The sequence below is a fragment of the Mixophyes fleayi genome, chromosome 4, assembly GCF_038048845.1.
Source record: "Mixophyes fleayi isolate aMixFle1 chromosome 4, aMixFle1.hap1, whole genome shotgun sequence".
Taxonomy (NCBI): Eukaryota; Metazoa; Chordata; class Amphibia; order Anura; family Limnodynastidae; genus Mixophyes; species Mixophyes fleayi.
The window spans coordinates 319590686-319599626 of record NC_134405.1 but is presented as its reverse complement, the minus strand read 5'-3'; the positions used below and the strand labels follow the sequence as shown (position 1 = coordinate 319599626).

Below are 8941 nucleotides of genomic sequence, written 5' to 3'. Positions count from 1 at the left end.
CACATCTGACTCACCTGCAAATACACAACTGTGCATTGCACACCTGCTGATGCCGACACATTATAAACTTGTGCACACAACTGCATATGCCACACACCTCTGCACACATCCCACTCACCTGCAAACACCCAATTCAGCATCCCAGATGCCCATACTCCATCCATCCACCTCTGCACAAAGCCCACTCACAGTAAAACCTCCCACTCACCTTCACACTTCTTTAGCCACACCTCAGTTCTGTGGCACAGACCACCAGCACAGCACAAGCAAACTACAAGCTGAAGCTTATACCTCATCTGTGTGCAGCTTGTATCTGCTTTACCAGTCAGCCATTACCGTAGTCCGTGTAGCACAAGCGCAACAGCTTTGATTGACAGCTGATATCCATAGAAACAGAACAGGCAAAGACACTACATTTGCAAGAAGCCAGAGCTGTGTGACGACTCTCTGCCATATACGGCGCTGGGAATAAATGCAATAGACCTTCTTCTTCTTTTTTTTTTCTCTTTCTTGTGCATGTGAGATCATTCACTAACCTTATTCTATCAGAAGGGTAATGAGGATTTGGAAGGAGAGACTATTACCCCCAGCTCACGTGTTGCAGTGTACGCTGAGCATTTCTTATTTGCATCCATCTATTTATACTGCAACCAGGATCTAAAGAGGGACCCTGATTTACTTGGCGTCTTCTTATACCTATAAATATAGATATCTATTTTTATTTTTTATTTATTTATTTATTTTTTCATTTTGTTATTTTTTTTTTGTGTGTGTCAATATTTGGAACCAGAGTGGAAGCCCGTGATTTCAGATCCACTCAGATCTGTTGGATTTTCTTCATTCTCCTGGGGGTGGTAAGTAGGCTGTGAAATCTGCAACGGGCAATGGATAGGCTGAGGAATACATTGCATATCTGAACATGAATGCTGAAGGGGATGGTTGGGAGGATTTGCATGCTACTGACTTGTGTAACTTTTGGGGCATACTGTACTCCAGAAGACTGGATAAGATTGACAGATTGTTATGTTACATAGGACGGACAATGCCTGGTGTGAGTGAGGAAGGATGCAGGAACATCAGTGGTACCCAAATCTCTGTATCTGATTACCAGGCAGGTGTTGGATGCTGAATAATGTAATGCATGATATATTCTTATGCTGTTGATCATTATAAGGAATAATATAGCAATAAAGCCTTTCATAGTTACTAATATGGAAAGATAAATATATGTGTGTGTCATATACATGTGTGGATATATATATATATATATATATATATATATATATATATATATATATATATACAGAGAGAGATGATACATCTAGACAGATATATTGTACTATCATACACACTTCTTGCGTGTGTATCTAAGTGAGGGGGGGTGGAGTGGAGTGAATACCAATGGGGAGCTGTTCACTGTGAAGTAGGCTGCGAAGGCCTCAGTACTGTATTTAATATTCACATGTGCATAAGGGATGTAACTGACCCCCTCGCTCCCCCTGTGCTATTAATAAATACTGAGGCTCTACTAACATACCGCACTCTGTCTAACTAATATATTTCATGCATTTCTGGCAGTGCATCGTTTTTACAGATTTAAAAGGTTGATGATGGGAATATCACAAATGCATTAGGACGGAGGCCTCCGAGAGCAACAAGATAATGTGTAGATGGAAGGAAAAAAAAAATCACAGGAGGAATATTGAATTATTTGGAGGCATACATTATATCCCATTAACTTTCACCTCGCTTTCCTCTCATCAGAGGATGTCGCAAGCATTAGGCAAACAAGCCATCAGCACAAATGGTTTGGTTATAAAGGATAATAAATAGTTATTGCTTCTTGCTGCTGTCTGCACAATGAGTGTGTGAGGTGCAGTTTGACGTCCTCTCTTCTATTTTAGTTTATAGTGCGAAAAGTTGTAACGGCCGCAGCTTGCAGTGTTATCCAGTGCGCCAAATACTTAGTCTCAGGTTACCAACCTAGATAGGTCCATAAAGGGTTAACAACACAATAACAACACAGCCTGCAGTAATTAAAAACTGATATTTCCTACTATATATATGTATATATATATATATATATATATATATATATATATACATTATCCACTTTGTGTTATTTAACTAAGTCTTAGGCTTGTGGTCTCACTGTTTATTTTAGTGTGCTTTATGCACTCTTAACTGTTTTTTTTTTGCCCTATGTTATGTGCATACTAATAATAACAGATGTGTTTTACATCATTTTTTAGCTGCTAAGGGAATATTCTTTATTCCTATTGACCAAAACATGCCTAACATGGTCAGTACACCGTGTGTAGGTAGCAGCAGTGTTGTGACTTTTAAAACAACTTACCCATTACCAGAATTACTGCAATGTCGAGCAACGTGAAAGTGATTATTTAAGGGTGCGTGCACTCAAGTTGAAAAACAAGCCCTGTTTACAGTATTGACCAGCGACGGGCAACAGGTGGCCCTCCGAGCCTGCAGCTGTGGCCCCCAGCTCATTCCTGTTGTATTGTCAGAATTGATTTTTATAGCTTGTAACACTTATTTAAATGCATTCTGGTATCTTATTACAGATAGGTGTCTCGTTATTTGATTGAATGTATTTTTTTTAACTCTTTCCTGATAGTAAGTATAATGTGCAGCCCTTTGACGGTCAGAGGGACACCCATGAAGTTCATCAGATTGTCTATCGCTGGTATAGACACAATCTTGTACTTTATCTTTGCTTTTAACAAAGCAATTGAAGCTTTTCTCAAAGCCTCCCTGCAGCCTATAGTACTATGTGCTTTATAATTGCTGTGTTACCACTTGTGAGCTCTGCAGGCTATGTCAAACTTTATGCAGAACTTCTAAGAAAGTATGTGCGTACAGTTCCATAGTTTGTACACCCTTCTCTTGTAGTGGGTTTCCTCTGGGTACTCCACCTTTCATCCACAGCCAAAAACATGCAGGTTGGTTAATCGGCTTCTGACTAGAGGGCTGATGTGATTTAATAACGTCTGATTGTACAGCGTAGCGTAATATATTGGTGCTATATTAGTGAAGGATAGCCAATCACTTTGGCCTTAAGCATTAAAATTATTGACAATAAATTTGCAGTAAAAATACTTGCTTTAAAGAGTACTGTCAGAATCCCCAAATAAATACAGAAGAGGAGTTAAGTATAGCATCACACTCAGGGCTGGCGCTAGCATTAGGCAATATAGACAGTTGCCATGGGCGGCAATGGTTAGGGGGCACCTAAAGAGTGACATAATGCCGCTCATCCAGTTGTTAATGCCCCCGTGATGCCCACACACAGGGGGCAGCCGGCTGCACCTCCCACATGTCTGTGATAGGCAGGGGCAGACCTAGATGTAATTTTTTGGGGGGGCGATTTTGCATAATCACGCCCCTCCTTCATTTTGATTGTCTGGCCCCGGAAAACCCCGCCCACCACCCACAATTGGCTCGCCCCCTACACCCGTTCTGATTTGCATCTTGGATCCATATTTAAAGGACTTGTGTTGCTAGGGGGGCGATTGCCCTGATTCCCCCCCCCCTGGATCCGCCACTGGTGATAGGCTGGGAGTGTGGCGCCTGGCTATGATGTCACTGCCACACGCCACTATGAGCATGTCACCCCCCCCCCAACTTCCGCCTGCTAATGTAAGAAGCAGGAAGAGTGTCAGTGCTACGCCAGAGGGGGGCATTCCCGAGGGGCAGGGGCACTCCCAACGGGGGGAGGCACCACTTAGGGTGCCCCCATAGCTAGCAATGACCACACTTAAGGGCTGTTTGTGACACTGACAATCTGTACAGTTAGATTAAATTCCATATTCTAGCTGCAAGCCTGTAGTACACAGTGTTTACAAAACAGCCTCAATATAACGCCTTTACTGCTGAAAGTTTCTGTCGTCAAGTGATATTTCTGAGGCATGAGGCACAAAGTGGCTCTTTTCTCGTTATGTCACTAATTCTTAGTAACTTCACGGGCTGCATTCTCATGAATAGTGGTTCAGTAAATATAATGGCAGCTTCCAGAGTGTATAGGGGATAGATACAATACAATAGCAACACAAAGATTATGTCTGACCCCATCCCAACACTGGCTGAAAATGACCTTGAACCGAGGCCTTTATGTATTGTTACAAACCCACACGAGCAGCGTAAACAATAGCTGCAAGTTGCTGACGCTTATTGTTATTTCAGGGGGATTATGTCACAGTTGACGTTAATCTTTCTGTTCTGTACAATGGTAGCCCATCACTCTTTGTCACCAACTAACGAGCATGAAGTAATTAGTTTGTTTCCCTGCATTACTAAATGAGCAACACTAATCACCATTGCTCTTATTTGGCCATTTGTTTTTTTTTGTTAACAGAAAATTGTTAGAAACCGGTTTATTTTGTGTACAGAACTAATTCAGTGTTTTTATATTGTGTATTTATACTACTGTATATGCTTTCTACCTGCCTGTTTATGCCTGTCCATCTATGTGTATATCTGTATGTGTCTGTCTGTCCGCTATGACAGAATGTGTTATGAGATGGGAGTTGGGTTTTGGTAGACAGCTGACTGCTGCATTCTGCACCTCTACACCAATTTTCAAGCCACTTCTACATGACCTCCTTTGTTTAAGCACCATAACGCAATTTCCACGTTCGCACATCAATTGCACTCCAGTAGTGCCGACAATTTCCATTTGAATTATCCCCAGCTCTATTTTATTTAGTGCAATAAATAAGACGTATGTTGGTTGAAAGTGGGTTTTAACTGTACCCATTTCTCTGCAGCTAAACTGCCATCACAAATCACTGGCGTTTTTGTCATACTGATAAAATCTAATTTGAATGCCACCTACAAAATGTTATATAATGTTGTCGTATATATATATATATATATATATATATATATATATATATATATTTCAAACACACATGGGGGAATTCAATTGACCGCAAATTGTTTTTTGTCCTGCAACGCTAAAAAAAAAAATCCCACCCAGGTTTTTAACTGCTATAGCGACCGTTTTTAGTTAACGTATCGTTAAAACTCGTGCAATTCAATTGAAAAAGAGGTAACGTTAATCATTGGTGTTTGCGAGTTTTTAGGGGAGTGAAGGGGAGTGTTTAGCGCGGCAATGTATAACCAAAAAAAAGGATTGGCCTACATTTTCATACATTAGATTTCATTACACAACCATTCTATTTAATAATGTCTACATTACAGTACTTTCTTTAGCATATTTTTTTATTTCACTATTTTTTACTATAGAATCATCTATACCATGTCAAAACACATTAGTCAATACATATTTGTACGAAAAACATACATAAATATATTTAATATATATATTTGATTTTTTTTCATGTTTTTTTTTTTTCCATTATTTTTTTACAATAAAATCAACTTGTTCATGTTATGCATTACTGACAAACATAGTTTTTTGTTTTTTTTTCATTATTACATGATTTCAAATAGTTTTCTTAGGTTTTTTATTTTTAGCACACCCCAAAGAGGTGCAAGATAAAGCAGCATATTGGCCTGATTAACGCGCCGCATTAAAAAACAATTGAATCCCTTTTAACGCAGCGGGCTCTCACCCACTCTATACTTTCAATAGAACTTCCACTGGGGCGCGAGAGGACCGTTTCATGAATAAAACCTGAGCGTTAAAAATGGAATTGAATAGCGGGTTCAATTTAACCCGCTCGAAAATTATAAAAAACACCATTAAAATGAATTAACGCGTGATAAAAAATATCTCGCGGTCAATTGAATTCCCCCCACAGCTTCATTTTTTTTGTTAACGCAACTTATAAAGTGACCTCTTTGTATTTAATAATATTCATAAGCAAATAACTACAAAATGATAAATTCAATAAAATGTCTGCAGGGAAAGAAAGCAGGGGGTACGGTGTGGGTCTTCAAGGGGATTAGTGGAGGTCCTACAATGTACATAAGTTAACAAATGGATGATTAACAGTTGTAGAACAACAAGTTAGGTAAACGGTAGAGCATTATACATACATAATTCAGTGGTAAGCGTAGGATTTTTATCAGGGAGGAGTCAATCATTGCCCTTCATTCAAATATTTATATTTTTTGTGTATCACAGAGATTGAAATTTTTGTGTAATTTATGATGATACATTTGCTGAGTTATTGGAGTTATTGTTACCTGGAACCAGTTCTAAATGTCCCATGTCCTTAATGGTGGTGGTGGGAGTTCTTCACTAGTAAGTGGGCAGGATGTGGGAGAATGGGCTGCTCTCCCCTGGAGTCTGGGAGACCTAACCGGACTTTGGAAGATTAATTGAAATTCCCTGATAAGTGGACAAGTAAGGGTACTGTTGTGGCACATGACTTGTGTCTATACACATGGCTGATGCATTATGCGTGGAGTCTCAAGGCCATACTTGCTAACTTATGGCAGTCGTGTCCTGGAGCTGCTGGGGGGAGGTCGGCGTGCGGGGCTCAGAAAATCGCGTCATTTTGGCCACGCCCCCATGACGTAATGCCGCAAACGCGTCATTTTACAGCAGGTGGCAGGGCGAAATGCATTTTGAATTTAATTCTGCCCACTTCACTAGGAAGACGCGGGAGGCTGCCATACTCTCACGGGAGTCCGGGAGACCCACACAGAATCTGGGAATCTCCCGGACATTCCCGGGAGAGTTGGCAATTATGCTCAAGGCTGATATAATTTGTGGTAATAAGTACAGAGCTTAATTGATTTGTTTCTTGCTTTGTGGTCTGGGGGGTGGAGAGTAGGTGAGAGGGAAATCAGATATGTTTTTCCACTTAAGAGGGTATAAACTGGAGATGGGTCATGTATGAGTGTGCATATATCTATGTCCCCTATGTGTGTATATGTGTATTAATGACTGTGTGTATCACAGGCAGGGAGCAGCTATTTGCCAACAGGAAATTACTCCTTTGCAGACCTGCTGCTGTATATTAGGGTAAAATGAGAAGTCATTTGCCACCCTGTGCTATTAATACTGTTGTATTATTCCCTGCACAGCTCTTTCCCCTGAGTGGTTCTAGCTCCCTGCTGTTTGCCTTCAGCACCATCTCACTTACTACATTTCAGGTATATGACTATAGATCGAATTGGCTGTCCAAATTCAAATGACTTTATTTTTTTGCAACTTTTACTAAATACATTACTCTATCTTCCTGGCTTCTGTGCTTTCTAGCAGGCTCTAATTATCATTCAGGTACCAGGTGTTCCACGTTTGCTTTGCTTATTATTCATATGATTTTGCTTTGAAGCCCAAAACATAAAACAATTTACTTAGTGGAATCGCAGGAGGGTTTATCTCCAGAAATGGAAATAACGATGGAACGAAAGTAGATATAACCATATACAGAACTGTCCTTTCACTTATATTATAGCTGTTGAGCTGTACCAAAGACCCTTCAAATAGAATTTGTTATCAACATATATATATATATACATTGAACTTCTAGTGGGCAACTTGCATCTAAAAAACTGTTCTGGAACTACATGTTTGTATAAAGACGAAATTTGGCAGAACAACAGCCAGAGAGGGTTTATATATGTGAAACCAGGACACTCCCCCGATAGATCCCATTGGCTGTCCGAGTACTACAGGAAAAACTTAACCCTTTCAGGCAAGTGTTCAGTGTATGTGAACATAATGGAATGAGTTTAAGTGCGTTCGGCTCTAGTGCCTCTTGTCAGACGCTGTACACTGTCACAACATGTTTACAACAAATTTTATTACACTCCACATTTTACCCTAAGGCATACCACCCAACAATTTAAAATCCCAAATCGGGACACGCCCATGCCTCCACTGAAGAGGGGACGTGACCATGTCACATTAGCGGTGTGACCACGACCACAGTACAATGTGGGGGGTGTCAAGCACTAGGCCACCACCCAAATCTGGCTAAATACCCGTGAAATGCTGTGTGCCCCAGAGACACCTTCAAATCAGGACCGTCCAACCAAAATCTGGCCAGTTAGGAGGAGGTATGCTTAAGGGACATTTTCACTCTATCTATACATTTTCCATGGACTCTGTGATGCTGTGCAACAGTTAAATGGTTATAAATAGTGATGCTGTCCAGCTAAAGTGATTGGTGGTTTGCCTGTCCCCCTTTGTGCATTTCACCAATTCCCTGACCTCAATATGGGGCCTATTTATTCCTCATTTTCATTCCCCAAAAACTTCTGTCAAGGGTGACATACATTACCGTATATGTAAATTTTCAGCTCTTCTCTATGGGGAGAGCATTGTAGTAGAGGTATCTCTTACTGCACTCCCCTCCGTGGACACTTTGCGATAATGACCATAGAAAAGATAGGTCTACTTGGATCTTGCAAAGGCCTTTAATACAGCGGCCCACAAGAGGTTGGTTTACAAAATAATGGAACTCGGTCTAGGAAACAACATTTGTACTTGGGGTCGAAAACTGGTTGGAGAACAGAGAGTTGTGATAATTGGAACATTTTCTATTTGGTCAAAAGTTTTAAGTGGAGTACCTGAAGGTTCCGTGGGAAAATTAAATAAAAAAATCCAAATTAAATGGGATATATTTAGGGGAATCTAAAATGGAAAAGGATTCGGGAGTGCTCGTAGACAGTAGACTTAGCAATAGTGCTCAATGTCAAGCAGCAGCTGCAAGGGCCAATAAAGTATTGGCATACATAAAAAGGGGCATAGTTGCAAGGGAAGACAGTGTAATTTTGCTACTGTATAAATCGTTGGTAAGACCTCATCTTGAATATGCAGTACAGTTCTGGGCACCACTCTATAAAAAAGACATTTTTGAGCTAAAAATGGTTCAGAGAAGGGTTGATAGAATTAATAAAGGGTATGGAGTCATTAAGTTATGAGGAAAGGTTAGCCAGTTTAGGCATATTTACATTAGAAAAGAGGCATCTAAGAGGGGTTTCCTATGTTCAAATACATTAA

General features: G+C 40.2%; 1 protein-coding gene across 2 annotated transcripts in view; it reads left to right on the top strand.

Annotated features, from left to right (window-relative positions):
• Positions 1-242: 242 nt before the first annotated feature.
• The window catches only part of ANKS1B (ankyrin repeat and sterile alpha motif domain containing 1B), an 88502-nt gene continuing 79803 nt past the window's right edge, over positions 243-8941 (top strand). The window contains exon 1 of one of the 2 annotated variants that reach the window (XM_075210173.1): positions 243-854. The gene's annotated coding sequence lies outside the window, so the exon portion shown is untranslated. The remainder of the gene's footprint in view (positions 855-8941) is intronic. The other variant, XM_075210175.1, reaches the window with a different exon arrangement.